The sequence below is a fragment of the Lathyrus oleraceus genome, chromosome 1 (genome assembly GCF_024323335.1).
Source record: "Lathyrus oleraceus cultivar Zhongwan6 chromosome 1, CAAS_Psat_ZW6_1.0, whole genome shotgun sequence".
NCBI lineage: Eukaryota > Viridiplantae > Streptophyta > Magnoliopsida > Fabales > Fabaceae > Lathyrus > Lathyrus oleraceus.
In genome coordinates, this window is record NC_066579.1 from 81,706,538 (window position 1) to 81,718,034 (window position 11,497).

Consider the following 11,497-nt stretch of genomic DNA (forward strand, 5'->3'; position numbering starts at 1 on the left):
TTTATGGTGCCTTGATCCCACAGATATGACTGGTTCAGAAAAGCAGAGGGTCTACAGTTGACTTGGTGGCACAGGGGCCTGCACTCATGCATTTGCATCATATCATCTCGCATTCATCTGCATTCAACTCATGTCTGTCCGCACTCAGGGCCCGTTATTTTTAAATTAAAAACCCCGGTTGAGAGACATCCAGATGTCAAAATGTTGTTGATTAAATTTTATCTGTCTCAATGAAACCAAAAAAAAGAGGACTGAATTTTCCTAGTACGGACAGACATTGCATGTGTGAGTCATACTAACCCATTTGCTGTTTTGTAGGTTTCAGTATTCAACCGGTACGCATAGCTCGTCTGTTCAGATAACCTGCTGAGGGTCAACAAATCCAAGCTGATGGATCTTCTCAACGCCGACATCCTTGAGCTGAAAGAGATGATGAGGGAGTTGTTCAGTGTTGTGCAAGGACTTGCCTTGGGGCAGAAAGCCATGTCTGAAAGACTGGAAAGGATTGAGAAACGGTTGATAATGGAGAAAGTTCAGGAGAAGGCTCTGTCCTCCGAAGTGAACAAACCTTCTGGTACTGCAACAAAGAAACCTTCTGACAGTGGTCCATTCCAGAAAGAGGTTAAGCCAGTTGGTGTGCCCGCAAAGAAAGAACGTAGCAAAGACCGTTATCATCCTTATGTTACCACTGTGTCCACTCCTGTCGGCAAATCACCTGTTCAACAGCAACAACTGCCACTTCAACAGAAGACACCGGGAGCTAAGAACCAGGTGAAGAAGAAGAATGAGGATCGTCAGTTTGAGGAACCACCCGTGACTTACGCCCTTCTGCTCCGAAGGTTGATGGATCTTGCTTTAGTACGGCCAAGGATATTGATTCCCATAGAACAGCAGAAGAAGCCACCAAACTATGATGAGAATGCCAAGTGCGAGTTTCACTCTGGGGCACCCGGGCACAGCATTGAAGGTTGCAGAGCTTTTAAGCATATTGTCCAAGATCTGGTGGACTCCAAGGCTATCAACTTGGCCCAGATTATGAAGGGGGATGTCAACCCTGCGCCTAGAAGGGGTCCAGTAAAAGTCAAGATGGTGAAGAAGAACAAGAGAGGAATGGAGGTGGCTGAGGAGAGTCAGTTAAAGATTCCAAAGTCTGTGGTCCCAAAACTTCTGCTACGGGATGTAGCCTTCCCTGCTGTTGATAATGCTTGTGCGACTGTCACTACCAAAGGGTGTGTATTGATGAAAGACCCGACCCAGAAGATAAAGAAAGTAGAAATGGACAATGTAAGATGCAAAGCACCCAGTCTAGCAGTTGAAACCATCCAGGTCGAGAATGCCTTTGTCGCTGAGAAAAAGAAGAAGCTGTCCATTTCTTCTTATAAACAAGCTCTGGAAGTGGTAAAGAACAAAGAGGCCCAAGGCTGGGGGAGTATCATTGACATCGTGGCAAAAGCAGACATGTTTGGGGTCGGTTATCAACCGGGTCAAGAGTCGTCTAGACCAAATAGAGGATGTCGCCCACCATACATCTTCGTCAGTGCAGGGATGTTGGATCCTGGTCATGCCCGTTCAGTGGTTGAAGATGTTGACAGCGACCGCGAGCTTGAGGCGTGGATAAAGTCGTGCGTGCCAGGAAACTGGAAGGACTCCAAAAGCATCACTGTCGCTCATTCTGAAGAGTAGTATTTCTGTTTTTCAATTTTTGTTTGCATGAAAGCCATACGTTTTGCCCGAAACGTAATGGTCCATTGTAAGGGCCATCTCATGTGTTTCATTATGCAACATTTTGCATCAGTAATGAATGGATGTTTTTGTAGTTAAAAACGGTGTTCCCTGTTTTTCATTTAATTTTGCAATTTAAAAAAGAAAAAAAAAACAAATAAAAATGGCAACGTTTTTTCATTCTCTTTCCTTTTGATTTTGTCTCATTCCAAAGTGATTACCCTCCTGGTCTCACCGATAACGATTTGGTTACACCTCTGTATGACTTCGACAATTCGACCTATCATGCCAGAGGAAAAAGGCGAAGAAGATTGTGATTTGCTGGAATTAGCCAGGTCATTGAAACAAGAGGAGAAGGTGATTCAACCGCACAAGGAGCGATTCAAGATTGTTACTCCAAGCTCCGCCGAGGTTAGAAAGCAAAAGCTGAGGCCGACAAAGGATGAGAAAGAGAGAAGGTGTGAATAGACTATCAAGATGCGATCAGAGCTAATCAGAAAGATGCATTCCCGGTACATCACAATGAGGTATTGGTTGATTATATGGCTCAGGTCTCAGTGTTTATCTTCATGGATGGCTTCTTGGCCAAGACCAGATTGAATTGTTTCCAGATGATATGAAGTAAACCAGGTCCATCACACAAGGAGCACCTTCTTGTTCTAAGTTGATGTCGTTTCGTCACTTGAGGCCGGTGCCACGTATCAGAGGTCTACGGTGACTTTGTTTCATGATATGATTCATCGTGAAAGCAAATGCCATGTTGATGACATGATGGCAAAGTCCCAAGCAGAACAGGGGCATCCGGTAGACTTGGGGCAAGTTGTTTGACCAGTTGAGATAACTCATACTTTTGAGTCTGAATCAGTGCACTTATGGAGTGTTGTCCGTCAAGCTACTGAGGCTTGTTGAGAGCGAATCAGAGGAATCGAGGTCGATCCTGCTAAAAAAAAAAAAAAAAAAAAAAAAAAGGAAAAAACGAGGAAAAAAGAAATGAATTGCAGGAACTTCTGATTCCGATGTTCCCTAGGGGGATGATTGTTAATCTGATACTCAGTAGCCCTCGAGGGGTCTATGAGGTGCGTACTGAGTTAGCATGGCTAGTCTTGTCGAAAAGAGTATGCAATTTACCTAAGCAAAAAGTTTATCGACTGTGAAACAATACACTCACTGTTCGAAAAAACTTGATGTACTTTGGCATAGGCTGCTCGCCGACTGAGACAGTGTATGCTGATTCATACCACTTTGTGGATGTCCAAAACGGATCTGATCAGATATGTGTTTAAGAAGCTAGTAACAACCCATGGAAAGGTTATCAACCAAGGAAGTTTGAGGTCCCTGATGAGGACATCTCAAGGTACTCAAATCGAAAGATTGAGAGTGACCGATCCCGGAGGAGGGGCCTGACCCCGAATCCGAACGGATTCCGATGTCTGAGGGGGAAGGAGATGAGGTGAATAAGGTAGTGCTTCCCGGATCACAGTTGGTTGCACCAACGATGGTGGCTGCACATAAAGTCTGTATCCTGGATGTTGAACCTAGGGATGTGCATCTACCTGGGCCAGTGTCTTCCTCACAGAAATATGAGAAATCAGAGAAGCCTGAATGGATAAGGACACAGAATGACACGTTGGGACCAGCTGAGGAAAAGGGCTGACAGTTGCTGGACATGGGGCAATTGTACGCAGTGAACGAAGCATGTTGTTAACCAAGAAGTGTGACCTCGCGTGTACCACGTGGAAGAGTTGGTTGAAAAGGATCTTTCCTCCTCAAGACAATTATGGGGCAAAAGGATAAACAGTTATGAATGTCCGTTCGTGGTCAAGAGGGTCCCATCTGACAGAACCTTGTTGTTAATGACCACGGATGACGACGATTTTCCATTCCCTGTGAATGCGGACGCAGTTAGAAAATACTTCGTGAAAGAAACCCGCTGGACAAAAAAAATAAAAATAAAGAGTCCAGGCAAAAAAAAAGGGCATCCCGGCGAACCAAGAAAAAGAGAAAGGTTCGGGCAAAAGTTAGGGATAAAAATAAAAGAAAAGAACTGTACACCCGGCAAGTTGAAAACCCGTAAGGGCGACTTGGGCAAAAAAGGGTATCCCGGTGGACTGAAACCCGAAAGGGCGGTCCAGGCAAAAGAGGGAATGAAACGAACAACTGCGTCTAGCATAATCATTTGTGCTCATGATGACTTGGATAATCTCCGACAGAGACCGATCAGAAGCGTCTTGTTCAGAAGACAGAAGGTGCGGAAAGTCCTGAGGACATATGAGGTGTAACTGAGTTGGAACCCGATGAGATCGCAGTTTCACGTTGCCATTAGGATAGATTTTTCTTTTATGTGCAATCACCTCTTTCCAGGGTTTGCTTCCTGTGTGTTGCTCAATTGTGAGCCATCTTTTATTCCAGTCAAATAAAGCGTGTGTTCGATCAAGTAAATTTTGTTTTTGTGTCATTACTGTTTTGATTACGAAAACATCTATTCATTTTGATAAGAATATTTGCCTTTTGAAACATAGAGGTCCCTTCTGATGCATGCTTGTGAGATTGAAATCTGGAAATCTTACTTGGAAGTCTGAGTGACCTAAGTGTTGAAATATCAGAACACCTGGGGCATACCTGGGGCATGTTTTTATCTGACGATCTCTTGTGCAAGTACTGTTGGATATATTCATTCACTTGTCAGTGGTGATGTGAAACCTTTTTGACAAGAGATCCCCTCATAGTCCAAATCAGGGGCAAGGAATAGTTGAACGGTGAAAAGACAGTGAAGGATTACTACGACGGTCCTGGAAAATTAATCAAGAAGACTCTTCAAAGTCTGATGATTGGAAAGTTTGTATGAATACCAGGAGTTCGATCCCCGTGGAGTACGGACGAGATTTGGAATACAAGATGATGGAGCAGAAAAGTCCAGAAAAGTCTGGGAGTTCTTAAAAAGTGGAAAGTCAGCACTATGGGTGGATGATGGATACTGGTGTTCGACGAGTCGACCAACATCCCTGTCAAACAAGCTGTATCTCCCCAGAGGATTGAGAGTGTGATCTCCCTGGCAGATTCGAGATCGTTGTCTCCTCAGCAAGCCTGAAGGTTATCACGTCCCCAGCCCAAGTCAGTATTGAAGCTATCAGAGTTATTTCCCCTGCAGAGATGCCTGTAGACAGTACCTTCTTTCCCCAGCAGATCTAAGGATTGCTTCTCCCCAGCAGGCCTGTGCTTGCAGATTTCCCCAGTTGAGAATCCCCGCTGAGCGCCTGGCAGCTATTTTCCCCGGGAGTCCCCTAGTGGAGTTTATCAGTAGACTGTAGGTGTGTTCCCCAACAATTGGTTTTGTGATGCTGTTACCTCCAGTATGGCTGTGAGTGCTTATCCCAAGCAGGTTTGTGGGAATTCATCTCCAGTATGACATGACGTGTCATCATCCTCGACAGAGTTGTTACTCTCGCCACTATGGTTGTTCTCTCCACAAGGATTGTTCTCCTCAGCAGAATGGTGTGGTTTTCCTCAGCAAGTTCCCCGAGTGGAGCGGGTCTCATAAAATACATCTCCAGCAGTAATTCTCCTACATATGGATTGGTTGGGTCGTCCCTAGTGGAGTAGCATTTATTTCTCCAGCAGAGTTCATCCTACCAGTGGATTGGACGGGTTTCTGTAATAGACTGATATCTGTATCCCCGGCGGAGTTGTGACTGTCTTCCAAGTCTGAAGCTGTCTTCCCAGCAGAGGTTGTGTTGATGGTTTTTCCCCAGCAAGGTTTGTCTTTCCCCAGCAGGATGGAAGTTGACATGGTTATAGGATCCCCAGCACAGTTCCTGGAGTTCCCCGGTGTTGTCTCTGAAGGAGACGTGTGTTTATGCATTCATCATTTAGATAAGCATAGCATATCGCATCATTAGTACATAGCATTTCCATAATCATGGGGCATTGTGTAAAGCAAGAAAAAACTCATGCATCAACATTGCAAGCATATCCATTAGCCCTAGGCCGTGGCGACCAGCCGAGCTCGGGTTGTTGGAAAGAGTTTAGCATCGCGCCATTGGATCGGCTTCAGAATTGGGTTCATCAACATGGTCGAGAGATTGGTGTTTTCCGAACAAGTGATTCCTCGGTCGAGTGGGTATCCCCATCAGTGTGACTCCCCAATTGTTAGCGTCTTGCCAGCTTGGGTCTTTTTCCTTAAGCAGATATGGGTGTGTCTGATCTCTCCATGTAGAGTCTACCCCTTAAGCAGAAAGTGTCAATCTGTTCCTGCCATTTCCCCACTGAGATACATCCTCGTGGATGACGGTTGCTTCCGTTCCCTCCCTAATGGGATGGGTTTTCCCTATTGAGTTCTTTCCTCATTAGGATGAGTCTTGATTCAGTCTGCCTTTTGGATCGATCCTAAATTGGCTTCTTGTTGACTATCTCTTGTGCTGCCCTGGGGCATAAATGAATAGTCGCTCACTAACCGGCACTCATTCATTTCATCCTCAGCGGAATTTGTTGGCCTCTACCCACAACCCGGTAGTTGTAAGTCCTATCTTTGTGGTTTTCTACCTACTAGTTGGTAGTTGTAAAATCCCACTCTCATCCCCTTGAGTGGAGTTAACCGTTTGTGCTCATCCTATTGATGACTGGTTACTTTTCCGTGGTTTTCTGCCTACAAACCGGTAGATGTCATCCCCTCTTTGTGGTATTAATGGCCTTGTCCCCTTTGGATACTTGCTTTGATCAAGCAGTATTGTCCCCATTGGGTCTTCCCCTTCCTTTTGGATACTTGCTCCGAGTTAGCAGCTTTATCCCCTGTTGATTGGTCATCTTTTGCATACCTAGTCTGGTACCCAGATGCCTTTCTTTTTGGTCGATTATTCATTTAACAACCTACAACCCGGTTATGGATAATTTTCCATGCGAGTGTATTATCTATGTTTTGACGGCTATAGATAATATGTACTTATGATTTCCCGGTATTCAGACCGAAGGAGTTTCCGACGATCAGGTCGATGTACTCATGGCACAAGGCCAATTTTCCGGTATTCAGACCGAAGGAGTTTCCGACGATCAGGTCGATGTACTCATGGCACAAGGCCAATTTTCCGGTATTCAGACCGAAGGAGTTTCCGACGATCAGGTCGATGTACTCATGGCACGAGGCCAATTTTCCGGTATTCAGACCGAAGAAGTATCCTCCTCTCCGTTGGTGTCGATAAACGTCGAGTTTTTCCCGATCATCCGTTGATGATTTGGTTGTGTCCTCCTTCCCAAGTGAAGTATCCTCCTCTCCGTTGGTGTCGATAAACGTCGAGTTTTTCCCGATCATCCGTTGATGATTTGGTTGTGTTCACTCTCCCCAGTAGAGTTTCCTCCTCTCCGTTGGTGTCGATAAACGTCGAGTTTTTCCTATTCGTCCTATGACGTCTAGTTGTACCTATCCCCACGTGGATTTACCTCTCCGTTGGTTTCGATAAACGTCGAGTTTTTCTCATTCGTCCGTTGACGTCTGATTGTATACCCCTTCCCAGTCATTCATTAATGTCTGGTCGAGTCTCCCTTTCGTCCGTTGACGTCTGGTCGAGTTTTCCTGGTCGTCCCCAGTTGATTCTCCTTCTCCGTTGGTGTCGATAAACGTCGAGCTTCTCCCTTTCGTCCGTTGACGTCTGGTCGAGTCTTCCCATTCATCCGTTGATGCTTGGCTTACCTCTCCGTTGGTTTCGATAAACGTCGAGTTTTTCCTGGTCGTCCCCAGTTGGTTACCTCTCCGTTGGTTTCGATAAACGTCGAGTTTTTCCTGGTCGTCCCCAGTTGGTTACCTCTCCGTTGGTCTTGGTAAACGTTGAGTTTTTCCCATTTCGTCCGTTGACGTATGGTTGTATCCCTTCCGGTCATTCATTAATGTCTGGTTACCTCTCCGTTGGTCTTGGTAAACGTCGAGTTTTTCCTAGTTGTCCGTTGGCATCTAGTTGTGATTTCTTTCCCCCATTCATCGTCGTTGCGATGTCTGGATGTGGCTGTACCCTTTAAAAACAAAATATATACCCAGCAATAAAATCCCAGTGGACGTTTCCATTGGTGGATCCCTGTATTGTGCAAATTCTACGGTTCTTTGGTATTCAATCCCTGTTTACCCGGAAAGTCTGACAGCCATTGCTATCATCCATTCGGGTTACCAGCTGATTGAATAGGGGCAGCTGTAGCACCTCAAATTTGCACCTATCATCATGCATACATTTTCACATTAGGTCATGGCATATCATGATCCATTGCATAGCATTTTCATTGTCCCTCAGTTGCCTCAGGAGCAAGCAATCAAGAATTAGGTCAAACTAATCTCCTGATCAGTCAACCAAGCAAGCAACGGAATTTCTCATTGAATCAAGGCCTTGGGGTTTGTCCAACAAGTTCACATGGTTTGGAGGTCTATTTGAAGTATTTTGGTCAAGGGTTGAGGGCTCAGAGGTCAGCAGTTCATACACAGACAGTCAAAAACCCTAAAAAAAGTCAACTATCAGTCAAAGCAGTGGATGGTGGTCATTCTTGTGGAATTTGGGCACCATGGTCAATAATCAAGAGTTCATACAACTTGGGACATCATTTGAAGTCAAGTCCTCAAGGAATTAGGGTTTGGAAGTCATCAGTCAATGCATAATCAGTCAGAAACCCTAAAAGTCAACTGTTGGTCAACTGTCCATTTAATCAGTGATTTGATGATTGGAATTGGTTTGTGAGAGTTCATTCATGTCCAAATAGTCATCATACATCATGCCAAACACCATCATGGAAGAATTTGAAGCCAGATCATGAATTTCCCAAAATGGAAACTGGGCCTGTAACTGAAACCTGCCATAAATGGAAAGTCTTGATCCTCAAACTTACATTGTGATACAAGCCTCAAATGAATTTTTGCCCAACATGAAAGTTGAAGATCTTGTTCTCCCATTTCCAAAAAGTCCTAGAACTCTCAATTCCCATGTATGATTGGCAAGTTATGATCGAATCGATTTCAGAAAAGCTTGAACTTCAGAGGGCCATATCTCCCAAACCGTTTGGCCAATTTTGGTGGGGTTTTTTCCTACAAGTCACATTTGATCCCCTCTTTCCAAAAATATAAATTTCATGAGCCAAAACTTCACCAATCAAAATGGCATATTTTGACCTATTTCATTTAAATGTAAGTTTGACCAAGAGTTGACTTTTTGATTTAAACATTTTTTCAGCATTTGGCCAATTGGGACAGCTCATAAATATCATTTTAAATGTGTTTGCAAAGTCAAATTATGCAGCACATGTGAATCTATACTTGGTTGCTTGAATTATAAGAAAGGTACAAATGCACCATGCTTGTCCTTGCTTTCCACAACCATGCCTTGTACCAGCATCATTATGCAGCATTCTTGATCATTTTTTCTGTCATGGTGAGCCTCATTGTGCAGCCATACTCCAATAGTACATATGGCCATACTAGCTTGTTTGAACATTGGCAAAAAGGACATTGTTTTCAACAACCAAGTCCATGAACCATACTTGTACCATATGGCATAGCAGATTTTATGAAAAAATTCCTGTCATCTTGAGGATTTGGCTGCATAACACAAGAGAGAACTTCATTTTGTGGAGCATGATCCTTGGCCATTTTGAAAAGAGCTGTCAAAAGCATCCAAAAGCATGGGCCTTGCCATGCCTGGTACTGCTCATAGCAGACCAAGGCCTTAATTTGCTGTGACTGGTAACAGCATTGGCAGCAAAAACCACAAAACCACTTGGCCAAGGCAAATGAGAGGAAGGCATGCTGATTCAAAAAAAAAAGACTTTGCAACAAAAGAACTGAACTAACATTTTGCATCTGATTATTTTCTTCTGTCCAAAACAATTAGCAGACAAAAAACACTTTCCACTCGTTTCCCAAAAAGATCTCACCTGGCCATTCCTCTAATAACCTGTCCCAACAACCCAGCAGCAGGCAAAGGAAATCACTTGGCCACTTTGCACTTTTCCTGTCATCACAACCAGTAGCAGTAGCAGCATCACAAGATTCTTGGCCAAGGCAAATGGATAAGAAAAGGTTCATTCAGAAAAACTCACTCACTTTGGCATGTTAAAGTTGGTTCTGCTGAGATCAAAAGAGGAGGAACCCTGTTGTTGGCATTTGATGTTCTCTATCAAAAACACATTTTCTGTCCAACTGCAGCAATAGCAACAGCAACCAACCTAACAACAAAACCTAGCCAACTCCATACACTCTCTAAAACTGGACCTAGCTTTTGGCCTTGGAGGATCAAAAAAATCTGCTACCAACATTTCCTACAGTAGCAGACCAACAAAACCAACACAACAAGCACTTCATTGAGTCACACTCACTCAAAAGTCCCACCTTGCCATTTGCATTCCAATTCCTTCTGTCCAAAACCAACAAACTAAACTGGCTTGGCCTTTCTTCCAAAAAACCTTACCAACATCAACCAACTACAGCAGCACCAAAACCCTACAAACTACCCTTGGCCATTGCTCAAACCATACACCCTCCCCAAATCACCTTTGGCTACTTGCATTTGAACTTCACTTGGCCAAACTCCAAAGAACCTGTCAAACACAAACCAACTACAGCAGCACCAAAACCCTGCATTTAACCCTTGGCCATTGCTCAAACCATACACCCTCCCCAAATCACACCTTACCATTTGATTCCCCATTTTTCTGTCCAAACATAACAAACCAATCTTGCCTTGCCAACCATAGCATTTTGTTCACCATCATTGCCAAACAGCAGCCAAAGGCCATTGGTCACACCCTCTAAAAACCTGATCCTGGCTTTGCACTTCTGGTTTTCTGTCAAAAAAAGCATCCAAATTACAATAACAACAGTTACAGCAGCAACACCAACAGCCAACTTCATCTCATTTTCTAAAAATCCATCTTTGCATTTTTCAACTTTCTGTCAGAAACTCTCAGCCATGACAGTCCATGATCTAAACACTTCCAAGATGTCTTGAGCCATACCATCACCATTACCCATCATTGGAAAGCTTAAAGCTCATCTGTTTTGGCAAGGCATCACAAAACAACATCAAGAACACAAACTGCCCTTCAAAATAGGTATGGATTTTGACCTTCCCCTTTTGTCAAATTGTGATATGTTTTCAAAAGGCCTTTCCATGCTGGTTATCATGATGTGTTTATTTTTTGAAATGTTTGTGTGTTCATGAAGATATTTTGAAAACAAGTTTAATGTGGAAATGTGTTTGTGCTCGATTCATGATACACACGAGTTTTCAATGAAAAAGGGTGATAGATTCTTGTTTGCCATTGCTTGCTGATCATTTCCATGTACTCAATTTTAATTTTTGGGCAAGATTGTGAAATTATGATTTTTGAACACAAACCCTAATCCCAATTTCCCCAGATTTCTTCCCATTTTCGTGTGGCCTGGCTTTTCACTCACCAACCAATGAAAACATTTCATTTGATGCCCAAAACGACTGTGTTTGGTTAAGTGAATCAGAGAATTACAAAAATGCCATTTTCTCAATATAAATTCAATTAATTTCTTCACTTTGATTACCAATCTTCCAAAATTCATAACCTGCTCATTTTTGATCCAATTTGAATGGGATTTTTTGTGTTGTGTTCATCATGATCTCTACTTTTTTATCATAATTTTTCCAGAATTTTTGGATGAGTGGTTTTTAAATGGCCTTAGGGTTTGTGACATGTGACCAAATTTTGTACATCTTGCCAAAACATTTGTGAAATGATGATACTTTATCCAATGGCTCACAAATTGTTTGTGCTTAAACTA